At 47.0% G+C, this 22,384-nt stretch overlaps 1 long non-coding RNA gene across 1 annotated transcript; it reads right to left on the reverse strand.

Moving 5' to 3' along the window:
• Nucleotides 1-18,781: 18,781 nt before the first annotated feature.
• On the reverse strand, nt 18,782-22,053 carry LOC134201201 (uncharacterized). The gene is made up of 3 exons (XR_009976405.1): nt 21,963-22,053; nt 20,079-20,204; nt 18,782-18,964 (listed from the first exon to the last, which is right to left on the reverse strand). It is a non-coding gene; the product is annotated as an uncharacterized LOC134201201 (long non-coding RNA).
• Between the last annotated feature and the right edge of the window lie 331 nt (nt 22,054-22,384).

Raw genomic sequence — 22,384 nt, forward strand, 5'->3', positions numbered from 1 at the left:
TTCAAATCGGACCAGTAGCTCCTGAGATTAGCGCGTTCAAACAAACAAACTCTTCAGCTTTATAGTATTGGTATAGATACCAGATCAAAATCTTGCAATCGGCAGTCATATATAAATTATTCAAACTTTCAAATGATAAACGCGATATTGTTACGCGCTGGCGTTCGGGATAAGTAACAAATCCTACCGAATTACAAGTTAACGTTGTATTCAACACTTAAACACTTAAAGCATTTCACAAACACTTTAAAATTCTCAATTTCAAAAATAATATAACAAAATTTTGGATTTTCCCTCGTATATTTTATTAAACTAGAGGTCTCGCAGTAGTCGAAATTCGACTATAATTAATTGGAATTGTAAGTTTTTACACTATTATGATTGTATTTTATACTTCTATAATCACAAATTTCGCCAAGACTACACTATAAAAAATATTAACAAAGACAAACAATATTTAATCTCAATTTGACAGCAGACGTCAAGAACAAAAGTTTGACAATAAATAGTATGCATGCGTGTGTGCGTCAATTACATGGTATGTAGTGTGTGTAATGTTTTCTTTATTGATTTAATGTATCTTTTACGCGTTATTTAAAAAAAAAATTGCAATGTGCACTTCTTCTCTATATTCTGTATAAATGTGGAAAATTACATACTCCTCCGTCCGCGCAATTTTCGTAAAAAGGGATACAAAGTTTTTGCTTCACGTATTAATATATAGATTACTTAAATCGAGTTTACACCGTCGCTGACGTTAACGATTCTAAGGGCACAATAGAGATGCTTTGCACTGCCAAAAATATTGTTCCATATACATATAATGTATTCTTTTATGAACCATAAAAGAAAGCTTAGCCCAGTAAAACTATAGCACAGAGTAGTTGCTCTGTAAAGAGAAATTTTTTTAAGAAGCTTTGGCTTCACCAGTTTTTATGTTTCTTATGTTTCAATATTCAAAATGTAATTTATGTCACCTGTATAACTTATTCTATATAGGGGTATAGAGTATAGAGGTTACATACATAATATTATTACGCACTGGGGTTCGGGATAAATAAAAAATCTACCTAATCACAAGTTGACACTATATTCAACACTTAAAACACTTCACAAACACTTTAAAACTCTCAATTCGCTTCTTCCGCTTCGCTTCAGGTGATCCGTTCGCTGTTTCGCTTCGAGTGGTTCCGATTACTGACTGACTGCGTGCCATCTCTGCAACGTTTTTATAGCCGATACCACAACCGTAGGATTATCGAGAATATTCCACACATCTTTAATATTGTGTTTCCACTATCTGATAATAAATGGTGTAGTGCTTTTCGAGCGTTCTAGGTGCTACTAGGTCCTTCGATATTCGTTCGACTATTCGGCGATAGATGACGTTACTCTTACCAGCGTAACAATATTATAGGATACAGTCGTTTTTTTTAAACGATTTCGGATAACAGAAATTTCAATAAGATTGTTGACGTGTTGTCAAATTAAAATGGGAGAATTGAAAACATCAATCTTATGCTTTTGCTTTGAAAAGTGACAAACTTTCCATTTAAAGGAAAAACTATAGGGGAAGGTAGGAGAGTTTTCTTACTACCTACAAAAACACCGAACTTTCACACAACCATTCATCAATGAAGTTATCGCTTCAGGTATGAAATTGCCAATAATAATTTCATAATAAATATTTAAAACATTAAAGGCATCAGCCGATAAAATCTCTGCCTCTCGTGACTTACGCTGCATCCCAAAATAAAGACAGTTATTTTCCCTTAAAAATATCTTCTACATTTTACATTGTCACTCATATAAATTAAACATAACTTGGCGAATTTTTTGTTTATATTTGATCTTTACAACGAAAGTTGTTTTATATGATTTTCTTCCCCTGTTTTTTTTTATTTTGTCTGGCCATAATAACAGTTACGTAAAAACTTTCCTTTTTTTTTCAACTTTTTAATTATTTTGAATTTGGAGCACGTATATAATTTTAAAAACTTCTTTCGATTTTACGCCATTTCACATATTTTTCGTGTTCATTATCAAATTACAATACGGAACGGGGTGTTAAAGAATATAGAATTGCAGTGATCGCCTTTCACAAAGTGGGTATGGAGCCGTCGGTCATATTCCAGACACTTCGAAAGCTTGGTATCAGCCGTATGTTCGTATATCGTACTATCAACAGATACAACAATACTTCGTCTGTCGAAGAACAGAAAAGATCGGGACAGATGCGTGCTTTTAGAACTAGAAAGGCTATTAATGCTGTTAAAGCCAAAATTCGTCGAAACTTCATTAGGAAGCAAAAAATCTTGTCGCGAGAAATGAAGATTCCCGCTAGGACTCTATTGCATATTATAAAACACTAGCGACCCGCTTCGCTTCGGAAACTGTAATTTATTATTGATTTGTCCACTATTTAATGGAAAAAAACTTCAAGTGTTTGTGAATAGGTGCCTGCGTCAGATTTTGAAAATCTTTTGGCCTGAGAAGATCACTAACAAAGAGCTGTGGAGGATCACTAAGCAGACACCAATGGAGAGGGAGATCCTTACGCGGAAGTGGCATTGGATTGGTCACACTTTAAGAAAGCCCGATACCCACCTATCAAAGAGAGCACTGACCTGGAAAGTGTCTGGCAAAAGGAAGAGAAGCCGCCCCAGAACAACTTGGCGTCGCTCGGTGGAGCAGGAGCTAGGGGTCTTGGGCATGAAGTGGCAGGAGCTAGAACAGACTGCCCAAGACCGATATAAATGGAAAAATTTGATTCGAGCTCTACACCCCAGCAGAGGGTAATAGAAAAGAATGATGATGACTATTTAATGGATGTTATTATACATATAAACCTTCATCTTTAATCACTCTATCTATAAAAAAAAACCGCATCAAAATCCGTTGCGTAGTTTTAAAGATTTAAGCTTACATAGGGACAGACAGATATAGGGACAGAGAAAGCGACTTTGTTTTATACTATGTAGTGAAGACCTGAAGCTCGGTGCTTATCGTGGATATACAGGGCATGCTCTAAATCAATATTTACAATTAAAGTGAGTGGATCGATCAAAATGCCTTCCGTCGCGATGCGCAGGTGAAAGGCACAGAAATATCCTTATTACCGATAAAAAAAAAATCACGATTGAAGAACACTAAAATAAGCAAAATTATAAAGTATACGCTCACAGTTCAAAAGAAGATGCTCAAGTGGTCGGAAAGGTCGGAATAACGTGGTCAATGGTCATCTTCCTGCGTCAGTGACGGTTTGGTGGGGCGTGTCTTATCAAGGAGTCACAAAACTACATTTTTGTGAAAAAGCAGAGGACACTTCAGCCAAAGATACAGTCTTGGATCATGTTGTGAGACCTCCCAGCAATACTCTTTTTAAAAATATACCGTGAACTTTCCAGCAGGCATCTGCATCTGGTAACAAGGTACTAACTACCCAAGCCTGGCTTGAAATCAACGTTCCGGACTTTATAAGAGCCGTAGACTGGCCCTCATCTAGCTCAGACCTTCAAATTAGACTTTTAGACTTCAAATTATGGTCAGTTTTAGAGGGCATGGCCTGCTGTAAACAACACAGCGACATTGAGTCTCTTAAACAATCTTTCGAGCAAGCAGTGACGAAATTTCTCTTGGAAACAGTGCATTGATCCGTAGACTCGTAGCCAAACAGATCAAAAGCCTGTATAAAAGCCTTTTTTTTTTTTTTTTTCGGGTAGAGGGCCGAACCTCCTACGAGGTCCCCGCGCAAAAGGGGCGCGCGGGGTATGTGAGACTCAACGATCTGCATGGTGTTGTGAGCAGACCGCGGGCCCAAGGATTTTAGAGCCAACCCACTAAACGACTCCTCTGCACTCTTACACCCGACGTCCGATCCCCTCCGAGGTCAGAACCCGGATGAGGTAGGGGGGCTACCGCGGTCAACACTACAACCAGACGGCGCGGCTCACCCCAAGGACGCCCAGCCGACGGAGCCTTCGAGGCGAATCGAAGGCTCTGAAACGTCGGCCGTCTCGGTACGGCAGCCCGTCGGGCCGCCCAGACGGTGCCGCTGGTGTCCCGGAATACCCCGCTGGACCAGAACCAGCCTGCCGGGTCGGGACGCGATACACCGTCGACCGGTCGCTCTAATCACTCCACGGCAGCGCGCTAGAGTGCTGGTAGCGCGCCGCGCGGCCTCACCCCCTCAGGTCGCCCCTTGACCTTCACCGGGGAGAGGCCGCCACCTACAGGGGCCGGGACGTACGGGCGTATTCCCGCCTCCGGCCCCCGGCTCGACGGCGACGGATCGGTGCGGAAAGGGAAGAGCTCTCCCTCTCTCGCTCCGCCGCCTCCTTCTGCGAGATGGTGGACTCGCAGAAGTCGAGCATCGCCTTCCAGGACGCGTCGCTGCCGAGCATCGTAGCCACGACGCGCGGCAGCGAGAGGTCCTCTCCAATGACCGCGACGAGGGCGGCGCGTTGCTCGTCGAATCCAGAGCAACGCGCCAGCGTGTGTTCCGCTGTGTCTTCCTCGTCGCGGTCCGCGCAGTGGTGGCACTGCGCCGTCGGTTCCCTTCCGGCTATCTTAAAGAGGTACCGGCCAAAACACCCATGGCCGGTCAACATCTGCGTCAGCCGGAAGGTGAGGCATCCGCGGTCGCGGCCCACCCAGTCCGCGAGGACCGGACGGACCGCCTCGACGGTACGGAGGCCGGCCGACGGGTCCGCCAAGCGGCGAGACCACGCCTCCAGCACGGACCGCCGAGATTGGAGCCTCCGCGCTCGAACTACTCCTTCGCCGCGGCGCCCTTCCCCCCTAGAGCGGAGGTCGCTACGCCACCGGTAATCGGCAGCGAGCGCCTCCGCCTCCAGGTCCCAGGGTGGCGCCCCGGCGAGCAAGCACGCCGCCTCGAAGGAGACGGTGCGGTATCCTCGGATCGCCCTGACCGCGATCGCGCGCTGCGGACGTCGCAGCGCGGCGACGTTCTGGCGGGTCAGGGCGTGGCACCATACGGGCGCGCCGTATAGTGCCATCGACCGCACCACCCCCATGTAGAGGCGGCGCGCCACCTGATCGGGACCCCCGACGTTTGGAAGGAGCCGGCTCAAAGAGCCGGCCGTTGCCATCAGCCGAGGGCCCAACTTCTCAAAGTGAGCGCGGAAGTTCCACCGACCGTCCAGTTCGAGGCCGAGGTACCGAAGACCGGTCACCTCGACCCCGACGCGGACGCCTCCGATCACGAGGTGGGCACCCACAGGCGGCGCTCGTCCCGGCCCGTGAAAGAGCAGGGCCTGGGTTTTGTCGAGCGCCACCTCGAGCCCCAACCGTCGGATCCTGGTGACGACGTGTGCCACGCCTGCGCACGCCAGACGGGCAGACTCCCGGTAGTCCCTCCCCGGAGCTACGACCAACGTGTCGTCAGCGTAACAAATTACGCTCAGCCCGGGGAGGGGTCCCCGAATGACGCCCCGCAGGACCCAGTCGTAGCCGATGTTCCACAGCAGGGGGCCCAGGACGGACCCCTGCGGAACACCACGCTCGACGGGGAAGCGGTACATCGCCCCACCGTGTCCGATGCACTGGATCGACCTGCCCTCGAGGTAGGAGCCGACCAGTCGGCGGAGGTATGCGGGGACGCCGTGATACTCCAGCGCCCCCGCGATCACCGACCAGGGCAGGGTGTTGAAGGCGTTCCTTACATCTAAGGATAACGCCATCGCCACCCCGCCCCGGGATAAGGCTTCATCGGAGAGGGCCCGCACGCGCAGAATTGCGTCGATAGTCGAGCGGCCCTCTCTGAAGCCGTATTGCTCCGCCGAAAGATCGGGACCCGTCTCGGTCAGGTGCCGGACGATGCGGGCCGCGACGATCCTCTCGAGCATCTTGCCCGCTTCGTCCAGCAACACGATGGGGCGATAGCCCGCGGGTGAGTCCGCGGGGCGCCCGTCCTTCCGCAGAAGGACCAGTCTGCCCGTCTTCCATTTCGACGGGAACCGTCCCGACTCGAGGCACGCTTCGAAAAGCCCCCCGAGCCGGTCCCCTAGGGCCTCGAAGGCCAAGCTCCAGACCCGGCCGTGAACGCCGTCAGGGCCGGGGGCCGCGTCCTTCGCTCTCATTCTGGACACGGCCGCATGGATCTCCGCCCCCGTGATAGGGGGAGGGGGCTCCTCGGCAGCGGGAACGCTGGGGCGACGCGGAGGCGTGCCCCACGTGGCGTCCATCTGGGGGGGCTCAAAGTCTCCCCCCGCTGCTGGCGGGAAAAGCGCGGAAACTATTTCCCGCAGCTGCCGAGGCTGGAGCCGCTCGGTCACCGGGAGCGCCCACGGCTGCAGTTTCCTGCGAACCATCTTGTATGGGCGCCCCCAGGGATCTTCGTCGAGCGACTCCAGGAGAGTCTTCATGCTCTGCTTCTTGGCCTCGCCGATGGCCAGCTGCAACGCCGTCTGCTTTTGACGACAGTCAGCGTGCAGCCGGGCCGCCGTCTCCGCGAACGTTGCGTCGCGACTACGGCGGCGGCGGTGGCGTGCGCTCCGGCGGCGCGCCCTCACGCACTCCTCTCGGAGTCTTGCGATCTCGGGCGACCACCAGAATGCACCCCCACGTGGTGCTCGGGGGCCGACCCGGGGCATGGCGGCATCACAAATGTTTGCCATGGTGCCCCGGAACCAGTCGACCTCCGCATCCACGTCCGCGAGCCGCGCGGGTTTTGGCGCCCACGCAGCAACAGCGGCCGCCTCCATCAGCAACTCCTTGTTCATTCGTTTCAAGGCCCACCTGGGGAACGAACGGGGCGCACCTTGCGGGAGCTCTTCCTCACCGCGGGCGCCCGCGGCTGACGACGACGACAAGGAGGAGGCGGAGAGCTCGAATCGGACGTATCTGTGGTCCGAGAGCGTCTCCGCCCCCTCGAGTACGCGCCAGCCGCGGGTGCGGCGCACGGCGGACGGGGACGCGAACGTCACGTCCACGTGAGATTGCCCGTTCCACCGCACGCAAGTCGCGACCGTGCCTCTGTTTAGGAGACAGAGGCCGGTCGCGATCGCCCACTCCGAAAGGGCCTCGCCTCGCGCATCCGTGCGGGGGGAACCCCAAGCCGTGCACTTGGCATTGAAGTCCCCCGCGACGATGACAGGGCGGGACCCGAGGCGGTGTAAAAGCGCCTCGAGCCCGCCCAGAAACCGTTCGAATTCGGCGAGGCTCCTGTTCGGAGAAAAGTACGCCCCGATCACGACGGTCCCGTCGATCCTAGCCGCGACGTACCCGGGTCCCCTGGCCACCATATCCAAGGGGGGTAACGCCGCGGACTGTCTCAACACAATGGCCACGGAGCCGTCGACGTCCCCCATCCAGCAGTCCTGGTCGGTGGGGACGAAGTACGGCTCCGCGGCGACAGCGACGTCGATTGACCACTCCGCCATTGTGTGGACGAGGAGATCCTGTGCCCTGGCGGAGTGGTTCAAGTTGCACTGGAGGAAGCGGTGGACGCAACCCATTACGGGGCTACGTCCATCGCTCCCTCGTCTGTCCCGCCCTGCGGCTCGACAACAGCCGCGGCGGGAACTGACTCACCGGCTGCCCTTTTTGCAGCCGGCTTCTTTTTCTTTCCGCCCCTCCTCGTTTTTGTAGAGGAGGGGGCGGATTTACACACCGGGCCCCCGGCCCGGTGGTCGGCCTTCCTTTTGGCCGCGTCGCACAAGACGCAGTGCGGCGCGGCTGTGGTGCAGGAGGCTGCCTTGTGCCCCGGTTGGCCGCAGCGGAAACACAAGCCGCTGCGGTCCACGGTCGAGGGGCACTTGGCGAGGCCGTGGCCGGTGCCGAAGCACCGAAGACAGCGCCACGGCCTGGCATCCTGCAGCTGCACGTGGGCCACTACCCAGCCCACGCGCAGCCTTCCTGGGCTGTCGGAAGGCCGCCCCTGTGGAGGGGTGGCCAGGAGGGTCGCCGTTGCAATCGGGAAACGCGCCCACGCCGTCCGGGTACCAGAGTAGGTTACCCGGAGCTCCCCGACTTTGACGTCGGCGAGGGCGCAGTTGCCCTGCGACGCGATGGCCGAGGCGACCTCCTCCTTCGTGGCACACTCGTCGAGGCCCGTAATTTTCACCTCCGCCATTTTTACGGGCCGCGCGATGCGCACCACCTCGGGATCCGGCAGGATTTCCCTCAGCCGGGCCGCCAATTTTTCGGCCGCGGCGTTGGTGTTCGGGCCGGGGCACTCTATGAGACGTGCCCCGTTGGCCGTCTGCCGGACCTTGATGCCCCCCTCCACGCCGAGGGCGTCCACATCCACGCCGCCACGCGCCTGGGTCATCACCTCGTGGTAGGTGATGCCTTTTTCTTTGCCGGCCGGCAGCAGCTCCACTACCACTGCAGCCGACCGCGGGGCGCGCGGCCTCCTTCGTCCATTTCGGCCCCTCGGCTCCGCTCGACCCTCTTGGCGGGGAGCGGCGGCCGCAGGGGCGGGCTTGGGGCGCGGCGCGACAGGCGCCGCCACCTTTTTGGGCCCACGCCGCACTACCGTTGTCCATGCCTCTTCCATAGTGGCAGGAGCCGGGGGCAGCGGGCGGGGCTGGGGAGTCGGGGCCGGTTTCGCAGCGTTGATGCCCCCCTTCTTCTTGGTCCGGCTCCTGCCGGGCCCCGCCTTCGCAGGCTGGGACGGGGCAGGATCAGTCTTCTGAGTCTTGCGTTGGCCGGTGACTTTTGCTCCTGAGGGGGCGGGTTTTGGTGCCCCCGTATCTTTTTGGGTCCCCGAAGCGGCCGGACGTGCCGCGGGTGTCGCGCCCTTTTTAGGACCGCTATACGTTCTAGCGGCCACAGTCCTGCGGGGTGCCGGTGTAGGAGCTCCGTTTTTCACCTCATGAGCGAGGGACGGTCTTGCGCGCTCAACGGTCGAGCTCCTTGCCTCCTGTATAAGGAGCTGCCGCCTCAGCTCCTCGACCTCAGTGAGGCCTTCCGCTTCGGGCGGAGGAGGGACAGGGGCCGAGCTGCGTTGCCGCTCTATAAGGTCGGCCACCATGGTCCTCAACTCGGCCATGTCGACGCGGAACTGTCCGTTCTCCACCCGAAGTCGGCCATTTTCCTCCGCCAGTTGCTCAAGGCGGGCGTGCTGCAGGGCTATTTCCTGCCGCAGGCCTGCCGTCTCCGTGGTCGTGGTGCGGTCCACGACGTCCTGCAGCCGTTCCTCGAGTGTGGCGGCCGCCGATTTCATGGCCGACACTTCTGAGCCCTTGAGGCCTCCAGTGGATTTAGCCGCAATGGTCGCGACTATCTTCCCGACTATTTTACAAGCTCGGAGGGGGTCAGAGGGACCCACCTCCGTCAGGGATCGCTGTAGGCGTTCGACCTCTTCTATTTTTCTATTTTTATTTTTATTTTTCGCCTCACGACAGGCGGCCCTGAACTGCGCCGAGGAGGCAGCGTCCAGTCCGCAAGACGACGGCTTCTCAAAATCAGTGGCGGGCGACGCCGCAGCAGTCGCCGGCCCTTCCGCCAACGCCATATATTTGGCACTGGCAGGCTCGCCCTCCGAGGAATCGGACGGAGCGGAGGACGCCGGCTGTCGAGCCGACTTCCGCTTCCGCCGAGTCCGCTGCCGAACACAATCGGCAAACAACGCCGGTGTCTCCCTCCCACTGGACACGTCGCCCCTCACGGAGCTTCGCGCCGAGTGTAGTGAGATGAGGCTGTCGCACCTCTCCAGCAGCACGGTGGGGACTCTGTCCCTTACGCGACCCGTGTTGTCGCCCCCTTCGTCGTGGCAGTGTTTGCCCCCCCCAGAGACGGTGGGGCAGCGTGCGGCCGATCGCTCGACCGCACGGAGGGATTCTCCCCCCGCAGAGCGGGAGGTACCCTCCTGGGGTAATAAATTTTGAACAGGTGCCATTTTTTTCATGTTTCCTTTTTGATTAACCAGGGGTCGGTCCCCTGGGGTCTGGTTGGTACCCTCGGGACTGGACTCCCTCCAGCCATTCATCCCATCGCCGGGCACCAGAGCTTAGGATTGGGGCATTTTTTAAAGAGGTTTACGTCCTCGCGGCCCCGTGCCTCGCGGCAGCGGCCCCCGTCCCCCACGCGGTGAGGATTACGGGTTGGCCGGCGGCCCGCCAAGTGCAACGAGCAACACGACAGACCACCGCCCGACGCTCAAAAGAGCAACAACCACGACGCCACGCCGGTATACCGGTACCCCCCTCTGGAGGGCGTGCCCCTGTAGCCGAAGCCGGGGACATGGCGACCAGCGGCCGGAAGATGCGTAAGCAACGCCGGCTCACTTCTCCATCGAAGGGCAGGCCAAAAGTGGCCCACCACCACCCGTGGGTTACGTCCGAAACGGGTCGGACGCGACCCGAAGAAAAAACAAAAAAGGGGGAAGAAAGGGGAAAAGAGAGGGAGCCCGAGCGTCTCCAGGAGGAACACCCTTCAGCGAGTGAAGGGCGTGGAGAGCCCGCAACTCCCCCTGCTGGTTTTGGTCCGCGTCATCCGATCTCTTTCGTTGCAAAGCCTAACTAGGCTATCCTACACCTACACCTAACCTACCTCCCTAACACCTAAGAATCCTTGCAACGAAAAAGATCGGACGATACCCCTGGGAGTGGGACTGTTCCCAGAGGATCCCGTTATCCGCCACCTACGGACGCGCCCGGTGGAAGTCCAGCAAAACTCCCCCACAGACGGAGCCCCCGGCCACGCAGAGTGCGCGCCGGGGGGCCCGCCCAGGTCCCTCGGGCCTGTATAAAAGCCTTTTTTTTTTTTTTTTTTTTTTTTTTTTTTTTTTTTTTTTTTTTTTTTTTTTTTTCTTTCGGGTAGAGGGCCGAACCTCCTACGAGGTCCCCGCGCAAAAGGGGCGCGCGGGGTATGTGAGACTCAACGATCTGCATGGTGTTGTGAGCAGACCGCGGGCCCAAGGATTTTAGGACCCACCCACTAAATGACTCCCCTGCACTCTTACACCCGACGTCCGATCCCCTCCGAGGTCAGAACCCGGATGAGGTAGGGGGGCTACCGCGGTCAACACTACAACCAGACGGCGCGGCTCACCCCAAGGACGCCCAGCCGACGGAGCCTTCGAGGCGAATCGAAGGCTCTGAAACGTCGGCCGTCTCGGTACGGCAGCCCGTCGGGCCGCCCAGACGGTGCCGCTGGTGTCCCGGAATACCCCGCTGGACCAGAACCAGCCTGCCGGGTCGGGACGCGATACACCGTCGACCGGTCGCTCTAATCACTCCACGGCGGCGCGCTAGAGTGCTGGTAGCGCGCCGCGCGGCCTCACCCCCTCAGGTCGCCCCTTGACCTTCACCGGGGGGAGGCCGCCACCTACAGGGCTGTATAAAAGCCTAAGGTGTCTGTTTCGAATAGATTTTTTTTTTGCTGAGACTTTGATAAATATGTAGGTATAAATTTTAATATTACATTACTTGATTTCAAAATAAAGCATTTTCATTTGCAACAGAACTTATGGCTAGACTAGGTATAACACCAATGAAATAAAAACCGCATATTCTTTGTATCGTGTCTTAAAAATCAAATGAACGATGTCGTTCCTTTGATTTTCCTACCTAATCGGTTGTAGCCCAAGGGGTTGTTCCAATTTCGCGCGGTAGCTGATCTGACGGGCTCAAGAATTACTAATTAGAATTACGTATTAGCTAACACGGGCCCTAGCAAAAGCATGCTTCGCTGAATCTACTACCGGATCGGAATCGCTACCCACTCCAATCCAAACTCAGTGGATCAATCCAATCGAAACTCAGTGGATCACTCAGTCAACCCAATCGAAACTCAGTGAATTGTGTCTATGTAGTCATTAGAACCCATCTTAGAAGTCGTTCGTGAGCATGTACCACATTACATTTTATACAAAAAGTCCATTGCAAAGCATTGCTATTGTTCTAAAAAATCTAAAAGCTGTAAAGCATGATAGCTTTGCGATCGAAATAAGCGTGACTTATCCACACAATGTGCTTTAGCACGTTACGATGTGTATGGACCTATGTCTCGTGCGGATTTCATTTATGCCACTAATCCAAATCAGTGATAAAGGCATGAATTTGTAAAAGAGCCTAGTTGAACAAAAACCTTTTGTTTTCGATATTTAGACTTCAATAACCGCTGAGCGAACAATAGTCCGCGTTACGTTTTTTTTATTTTTTTTTATTGCTTAGATGGTTGGACGAGCTCACACGTGGCCTCACAGCCCACCTGGTGTTAAGTGGTTACTGAAGCCCATAAACATCTACAACGTAAATGCACCACCCACCTTGAGATATAAGTTCTAAGGTCTCAGTATAGTTACAACGGCTACCCCACCCTTCAAACCGAAACGCATTACTGCTTCACGGCAGAAATAGGGCTGGTGGTAGTACCTACCCGTGCAGACTCACCAGAGGTCCTACCACCAGTAAAAAGTCATCTTGATAAGGTTGTAGTTGTAAAGCAACGCTCCGATCTCTACTCCTAAATAGTGTTCAATGCTGTTTTAGATTTTTCATCTTACACATACCACTTCACAGTCTAGCGTTGGTTGGTTCAAACCAGTCAATCGTCCACAGCGGCTTGCATGTTTTGAACCCCGGAGTAGTCACATTCGAAAGATCACGACAACTGAAACTCTCGTCCATAAAACCGAAAACAATGTAAAGGAAAATTAAAATGAGCCAATTAATTCAGAACTGGGAGTCCACAGTGCGTACAACTCACAGTGATACCGACCCTCTCCAACTCGATTCTCGGTAAAGTTACTCGGCGGCCTAAAGTAATTAGGCTAAAAGGTACCCTTAGAACATAAATATACGAGGATATTTATTGTCTCCGATCGCAACCTCACAATTTCGTTGCAATAGATCGTTTTTTTTTTTACTTTGCTAATTGCATTTTGTTGTTTTATTGCGTAAATTATTTGTTTCGGCGATTGCAGGCATGTTCTTCACGAAACATCTATACTATATATACTTAATATTATAAAGAGGAAAGATTTGTTTGTTTGTTTGTATTAAATAGGCTCCGAAACTACTGAACCGATTTTAAAAATTCTTTCACTGTTTGGAAGCTACATTATTCCCAAATGACATAGGCTATAATCTTTTTTGAAAAAAATAAGGGTAGGTGTAAAAAAATTACTTAAAATATTCTTTACATCACGTGCCCTGCGAAAACTATTAATGATAGAATAAAATAATGTACTAAGACTTTGTAGAACACATTATTATTTACACAAAGTGTCGGGACAGCATATCTCTAACTATTATAGTTATGCCGCAATAAGTGTTCTTTTGTTTTAAAAAATAAAACAACGTCAAATATCGTTGAAATTTTTGTTAAAGACCCGAGCGGAGCCGGAGCGGGCCGCTAATTATTGATAGAGTTGTTTTACTTAAACACGTATTGACTGCATCATTACTTTTGCCTCTGACGTGGCATTAAGCCGAACCCTTCTCTGCTTAACAAACAAACAAACAAACAAACAATAGCTTTGCGTTTCCTCAACTGATTATACAAAGCGCATCTGATTAATAACGTTTATTTATTGTTTTAGTATTGTTCCGTGTACATTCGTAATTAAGATAATTCATTAATTAAACCCGTGCGGGCGGATTAATGCCTTAAATGTGGGTTGAATATCGTTTAAGTCAAACCTAAGATAAATTTTTGGGTGTCAACATCTATATATTAATACGTGAAGCAAAAACTTTGTATCCCTTTTTACGAAAATTGCGCCGACGGAGGAGTATGAAATTTTCGACACTTATAGAGAATATAGAGAAGAAGTGCACAATGTTAATATTTTTTTTTAAATAATTCATAAAAGATACATTAAATCAATAAAGCAAACATTACACACACTACATACCATGTATTTGACGCACACACGCATGCATACTATTTATTGTCAAACTTTTCTTCTTGACGTCTGTGGTCAAATTGAGAATAAATTAAATATAGTTTGTCTTTATTAATATTTTTTTATAGTATAGCCTTGGTGAAATTTGTGATTATAGAAGTATAAAATACAATCATAATAGTGTACAAAACTTACAATTCCAATTAATTACAGTCGAATTTCGACTACTGCGGGACCTCTAGTTTTATTAGTTACGACTAATAAAGTGGACGATTATGTGATGATGATGATGATGACGATTTCATTCGTTGAGCGTTGATATATTTACTGGTGGTAGGACCTCTTGAGTCCACGCGTGTAGGTACCACCGCCCTGCCTATTTCTGCCGTGAAGCAGTAATACGTTTCGGTTTGAAGGGCGGGGCAGCCGTTGTAACTATACTGAGACCTTAGAACTTATATCTCAAGGTGGGTGGCGCATTTACGTTGTAGATGTCTATCGGCTCCGGTACCCACTTAACACCAGATGGGTTGTGAGCTCGTCCAACCATATTATATGCAATAAAAAAATATGGCCTGGACTTGCTATCACGAGGAAGTATTCCGATGCTATTTTCATATACTAAGGATTCGAGATCCAAATCGTTGTAAAGATTTTGAAGGGTGGGGTGGCAAATCAAATCAAATCAAATCAAAATGAAATCAAATATCAAATAAATAAATTGCAACACAACAAAATTGCAAAACAAATAAATAAAAATCAAATAAATTGACTTTCACACATGTCCAGCGAAACACACAACTAAATCACTTTTTAATAGATCTCAAAAAAAATTGTGTTTTAAAAAAAATTATATACAGAAACGGCTACCGCTTGTGTTAACGGTAACAAAGTAATAAAATTCTTAACACTGCGAATCATCTAGTTTTCATGCGATGCGAATTTTTAAACAAAACACACACGCGAATAAAATTTACACAGCAACTCAAATATTTGTTTCCTTTTACCATAGAACGGCGAAGTTTTCATATAAATTGTGATTTTTACACGCAAACAGAAGAAAGAGAAACAAAACGAATTTCCGAACAAACACAATCGCACTCGAGGACACAGTGCAAAAACATTACGTACCATAGTGAGTTGTACTACTGCGGATTTTGTTAGTTGCCAGTGTGCTTAGTGCGAGTTTCACGAATGGTAAACCGTCGACGTCGCCCAAAGCACGTCATTACGGATCCTCCTGATCAATTAACGGTGCTTTTAGGTACCACAAGCACCGGTCACCGTCCTCGTCGAACCCGTTGCTTGCGACGGAGGGCTCGACGAGCGAACTAACCCATAGACACAGCCCACTGAGTTTCTCGCCGGATCTTCTCAGTGGGTCGCGTTTCCGATCCGGTGGTAGATTCTGTTAAGCACTGCTCTTGCTAGGGTCAGTGTTAGCAATACTCCGGTTTGAGCCCCGTGAGCTCACTTATACGCGTTAGGGCGAAGTTGAAATAGACTCTCAAGGCTATCAGCATAGGTACGAAAAAAAGCGAGTTTCTTAACGTACTCGATAGCGTAAAAGTTAACCCAATTTTGTATGCAGTCAGAACAGCGCCCCTAGCGGCAAACTTACGCAAATTATCCCATTCCATATTAATATGAGTTAACTTTTACGCTATCGAGAACGTTAAAAAACTCACACTAAGCACACCGATTAACTTGATACTGTTCACACTCGTCACGGACCTACACCAAAGATCGTGTGGTTTAACGACTTAAATATGAAATTATACTAACTAACCGGAGTTTAATCAGGGAACTTGAAGCTCAAGTTGAATAAGCTTTTACATGACTTTGTGCGATCGAGCGGTTTGTGCGGCCCCCGTGCTTAATTAATTGCGAGCTCCACTGTGACGTCGCAGGTCTCCATCGAAAAGCTTATTTAGCTTTTTGGTTCAGCTTAAATTGTGTTGCGAATTTGGTAGGCACGTGCTTTCGTTATACAGGGTACCTATTATGGCAGTTTATTGTAGCCCATTTTACCTTTCTATTAAACTTTCGTCGATTACCAATTTCAGAATTTCTTTTTTATATTCTCCAAAGAGAAAACAACATATTGTTTGATATTTTTTTTATTGCTTAGATGGGTAGAGGAGCTCACAGCGCACCCGGTGTTAAGTGGTTACTGGAGCCCATAGACATCTACATCGCAAATCCGCCACCCACCTTGAGATATAAGTTCTAAGGTCTCCAGTATAATTACAACGGCTGCCCCATTACTCAAACCAAAACGCATTACTGCTTCACGGCAGAAATAGGCAGGGTGGTGGTACCTACCTGCACGGATTCACAAGAGGTCCTACTACCAATAAATAGTAGATATAGTTTAGTTACATAGATTAAGAAAGACGTTAAAAAAGTCAAGTTTGCGTGAAGTCATCAGCCGTTTCACTGGCCCAACCTGAATAGAAAACCTCACATCTATATTAAACGTATGTATGTATGTCAATATCTGGTACCCTTAATACAGGGAATCTTAATTTGGGACCGGATGACCGTGCCTGATTTATTTATGGAGTTTTAATTTGTATTCCGGTGGCAGTTTCGCGAAACAATGCTATAAATAAAAATATCTATATTACATAAATAACTATACTTGCACTAAAATATATATGGTATTTATTGATCAGCATATACACTTTTAATTTTATCCGCTGTAAACTAAAAAAGTTAACTCCACAACGAAGTGAACCTACCGCATTTTATCTGCACTGTTTGAAAACAGTCTCTTAAAACAAAAACAAAAAAAAAACACACCAAGCGGATGGTTCTTCGAGCCCTTTCTCTTCCTTAATTAGCCCTCAAAACTGTACAAATGATGTTACCGAATTGTAAATGTGAATTCGCAATTTAAACTGCACTATTTGTAATTCGAACGATTGGGAAAAAGATACGGCTAGAAGATCTAACAGATTACTACTATGTATGACTTTTGCTTCAAGAAATATGTATCGACCAAATTTTTTTTATTACCTACTTGGTTGAACAAACTCACGGCCCACCTGTTGTTAATTGGTTACATGCCCATAGAATCTATAACGTAAATGCCGCCACTTACCTTGAGATATGGGTTCTTAGGTCTTAGTATTTACAGTACAACGGCTGCCCCACCCTTGAAACCGAAACGCATTACTGCTTCACGGCAGAAACAGACAGGGTGGTAATTTTTTTTATTGCTTAGATGGTTGGACGAGCTCTCGGCCCACCTGGTGTTGTGTGGTTACCGAAGCCCATAGACATTTACAACGTAAATGCCACCACCCATCTTGAGACATGAATTCTGAGGTCTCAGTATAGTTACAACGGCTGCCCCACCCTTCAAACCGAAACGCATTAATGCTTCACGGCAGAAATACATAGGGTAGTGGTACCTACCGGCGAGAAATTCAGTGAGCTGTGTCTACGGGTTAATTCACTCGGTGAGCCCTTCGTCTTAAGCGACGGATTCGACGAGGACGGTGACCGGTGCTTGCGGTACCTAAAAGCACCGTTAATGGATCGGGAGGATCCGTAATGACATATTTAAGGCATATTTTCGCATTACTTGTCTCTATCACGTGTTCCACATGCGCCTGTCTGACGGTGAACGAATATCACCCCTCGCGTCAGCTAACGCTTGCGGATCTTGTGGTTACTATAGCTCAATACAGTCGAGAGCAAAAGCGGAACTCAATTCGTTTCTTTATAAATGAATACATAGCTTGAATACAGTTTTTGAAACTCCCACGCTCCTCTGACGATAAGTGGTTACCGGAGCTCATAGAATAATACCCGCGGCCAACCTTGACATAGACCTTGGCATAGGCTCAAAGTCTCCATTGCTTCGTGCAGCGACTATTCCTCTGAAAAAAATGGCACGGGTGATTACTTCGTATCAGAAATAGGCAGAGTAACTACGAGCCACATAATTTACCTTATAATCTAGATTAAAAATTAGCCTAGATTTAAATCTATTCAGTTTTAAATAAATATTGATTTAATGTTGGAGAGAGTGCCCTGTTTCATACAATGACGTCAATGTACAAGAGCCCGTGTGAGAAAGAGATAACAAAAACTTTTGAACGCTCATAACGATATTTTCAAGCCGATTTCAATATTTTTTTTTGTAAAGCACGTAGTATTATATTTCATTGCGTTGATTTTAATGTAAACGAACACCAATTCTGCTAATGCCGTTACGAGATAGAAATAAATATAATATTCAACAAAATCTATATATTAATACGTGAAGCAAAAACTTTGTATCCCTTTTTACGAAAATTGCGCGGACGGAGGAGTATGAAATTTTCCACACTTATAGAGAATATAGAGAAGAAGTGCACAATGCTAATTTTTTTTTTAAATAATGCATAAAAGATACATTAAATCAATAAAGAAAACATTACACACACTACATACCATGTATTTGACGCACACACGCATGCATACTATTTATTGTCAAACTTTTGTTCTTGACGTCTGTTGTTAAATTGAGAATAGATTAAGCATTGTTTGTCTTTGTTAATATTTTTTATAGTGTAGTCTTGGCGAAATTTTTAATTATAGAAGTATAAAATACAATCATAATAGTGTACAAACTTACAATTCCAATTAATTATAGTCGAATTTCGACTACTGCGGGACCTCTAGTATAGGTATATATAATTAAAATTCAATTTAATTATTATGACAATTAAGGTAGACTTCATTATCACAATTCACATTCTTAGCTTCGCTTCGAAAACAGCTGTCACTACTTCTACTGCATTTCGACTATATCTACAATTTTCCAGAACATTCTCCATAGAACGATGAGTCTAGAACATTCGAGAATATTTTAGACTTCGTTCTACAAATTGTTGTAAAAGAAACAGTTTTTTTTTTTGTTTTTTTTTTCTTTATTTGCTTTACGCGATCGACAGTCCCATGTCGCCTCGAAACCGCGAAGACGATTTAGGATGACAAGCATCCTGAAAGGTTTTCGGTAGCGCGTTTACCATATAACCGATGCGAACTTGCCCCCGCATGTTTTGATGTTCTGATATGATTTAATATCTCGTTTGGTATCCGGGAACCAGAGATCAAACGTACCATACGATCACCGATCATCGAGTAGGCCTTTAAATAAAATAAATGATAGTTTAAAAAAATTAATAAATACGCTTTTGTAGAAAATCTAACAAAAAATAGAAAATTAAATTTCATTAAAAATAGTGTAAGAAAAAATGATTTTATTGTAAAGAAGCGTGAGGTGCTTCTCAGGATATTATCAAAATAACCCTTCTACTCATATCTGTTCATAAAATGTTTATAACTACTGATACCATGACTAGACTAGACATAGACATAATAGAATATAATAGAATGTCCCTATGTGACTGACAGTTTTTTCTCTGGTGGTAGGACCTCTTATGAGTCCGCACGGGTAGGTACCACCGCCCTGCCTATTTCTGCCGTGCAACAGTAAGGCGTTTCGGTTTGAAGGGTGGGACAGCCGTTGTAACTATACTTGAGACCTTAGAGCTTATATCTGAAGGTGGGTGGTGCATTTACGTTGTGGATGTCTATGGGCTCCAGTAACCACTTAACACCAGGTGGGCTGTGAATTCGTCCATTCGACTATTAGAGGATTATGTGAGCACACAAAGATAAATACCAATCGGCCTATTTATTCTGCCGCAAAGCAGTCAGTCGAGGATTGAACCTTGTGTCTTAAAAAGGTTAGCACCACATTTTGATGCTTATTTATACCGGCAACTAGTCTGGTCATAAAATAACAATACATATCCCCAAAACGGGAAACATCTTCAGAAATATCACGCCTACGATGACGAAAGCTTCCACACAAACCCGCCTATAAGCGTGCGAAACAAAAATGAAACTTCGCTCACTATTTACTTTCTCCGACGAGAGTTCGCGAAAGCTCCGGATTCCTTTAAAAGCTACGGGTAAACAAACACATAGTACGTTACAATTTCGAAAAGCACAGTTGACTCAAGAACTTAATACAACTTTCCTTATTACAATCCACTTGAAAGAAATTCGGAGCTTTTCTTTTGCTGTTTTTTTAGCTAAAAAGATCCTTTCAATTAGGCTTTTATTGGTGCAAAGTTCAAAGTAAAATTATAGTACTTAATCGAAAGTCTGTTCAGTCATATTTATGATAGCAATTGGTTAAGTTTGGTTCGTCTTCTTGGCTTTTCATTATACTAGTGTGAGTAGACGAACTTACGGATCACCTGATGTTAAGTCGGTCGAAACGTCAGTTCGAAGTTTAAATTTTATAGTACTAATAGCTGTCTCTTCAAGCCGGATTTGTTCACGACAGAAATGAGCAGGAATACGGTTTCCATTTAAACTGAAACATATAACCAAAATTTTAATTATAAACGAAAAAAAATAAAGATTTTCCCTGTAACATATTAAAGGGATAAGTGCGTCGGCTCAAGAGTTCCATAACACAAAATTAATAAAAAATTTGGGGTTGGGTCGTGTACGGTGAAGGTTCCGTAGTGATTTTTTTTGTTTTCATTCAATTTTTATATTATAATAATTATTATATTTTATTGTATTTTTACTGGTGGTAAAATGTAGATGTCTATGGGCTCCAGTAACTACTCAACAGCAGGTGGGCTGTGAGTTCGTCCACCCATCTAAGCAATAAGACGGTGTTAGTTGTCACAGCGCAAAGTCTTATTAAAATTGTGGCAGTAGCTATCCTACAATGCAAGATATTTAAATGTGCTTGAATCCCGCTTACATTTTCAAGATAAGCTTGCATATATACAAGTTCCGAACAACAACATTCGGACCGTCGATTTACCGAGTAATTTCACCAGCAGGAAGATTGTCGTTGAACCCTCCAAAAAATAATATGTTGTTTTCTTTTTAGAGAATAAAAAATACAGTTCTTAAATTGGAAACGGGGAAAATTTTAATAGGATATCAAAATGGGCTACAATAAACTACTACTAAAGGTACCCTGTATAACGAAAGCACGTGCCTACCAATTTCGCAACACAATTAAAGCTGAACTAAAAAGCTAAATAAGCTTTTCTATGGAGACCTGCGACGTCACAGTGGAGCTCGCAATTAATTAAGCACGGGGCCGCACAAACCGCTCGATCGCACAAAGCCATATAAAAGCTTATTCAACTTGAGCTTTAAGTTTTGCTGTTAAACGATATCCTTTCATATTTAAGTTTCACTGTTTGATTTGTATAAAACTTTCCCTTGTTTTATTAGCTGTTAGCTAATAGCTGAATTATAATTTACATTTACGGGCGGTAGAACATCTTGTGAGTCCGCGCGGGTAGGTACCACCATCCTGCCCGTTTCTGCCGTGAAGCAGTAATGCGTTTCGGTTTGAAGATTAGTGCCATAATTGTACTATACTGTAAAAAGTGGTATTTACGTTGTAGATGCTTACGGAATCCGGTAACCACTGTCCAATCATCGTCAGTCGTCCAATCATAAATAAATTTCAATATTTTAATAATTGTTATGTTATTATACTCAAGTAAAAATTAATATTTTAAAAAAATCTAACATTAAAAAAATAATCTAATATTTAAAAAAAAAAACATGCCCGCTGAGTTTCTTGCCAATTCTTCTCAGGACGGAGGCTAGTTCTTGTGAATTGGCGGTAGTTCTTTTGACGTTCAACAAGTATGTACTTTCATTTATGTTGAATAATTTTTAATTGATTTGATTTGATTTGAAATAAAAAAGTACTTATTCAAGACACGATAATTTTAAGTAATTAGGTCTATATTTAGTTTGTTCCCTTAAAAACGGAATGCAAAATTAATTATGGAAACAAATTCTAGAACACCTATCGTCGAACTCGGCAAAGAGTTCGACGTGCAACCTAACCTAAACATCAGCCCGTTGAGTTTCTCGCCGGATATTCTCAGCGGGTTGCGATTCCGATCCGGTAGTAGATTCATTCGCGAAGCAACTACTCTTGAGTTGTTAGGTCTCCCTTGGAGGCGCTCGGGCAGCTGTTAGCAAATTCCACCCCTTTTGGCTGAGCCCTTGCTCGCTCACCTGTCCTGATGAAGCTGGAAAGGGCTCCAATAAACTCTAGATCATAAAAAAAAGAAAAAAATAATACCTATCTCAGGATACTCCCAATCATCCGTAGCTTGGTCAAATTATGCCGGTGTAATATACAGAGCACGCTTCAAACCATTTTCCTGTGAGCCCTACGAGTAGATATGCTATAGTAATGCTAGATCACTACACAGTTAACATCTCTGTTGTTACTCTGAGTGTATCAATCGCTTTCGAAGAGTCCACATCTCCTGTGTGGAACTGCTGAGTCGAGAGATGCTTTTTGGAAAATATAAAGAAACGTTTTATGGCAAGACGATCGTTCATCAATCGAATTTTGATAATACTCAGAGAGAGAGAGAGAGGGAAAAAGAGAGGGGGGAGGGAGGGAGAGAGAGATAGAGAGGGAAAGAGAGACAGAGAAAGAGAGAAAGCCCAAAGTACCGTTTCAATCATAGTCCCTCCAACGAATCCACTCACGTG

This window comes from Bombyx mori, chromosome 24 (genome assembly GCF_030269925.1).
Source record: "Bombyx mori chromosome 24, ASM3026992v2".
NCBI classification, from domain to species: domain Eukaryota; kingdom Metazoa; phylum Arthropoda; class Insecta; order Lepidoptera; family Bombycidae; genus Bombyx; species Bombyx mori.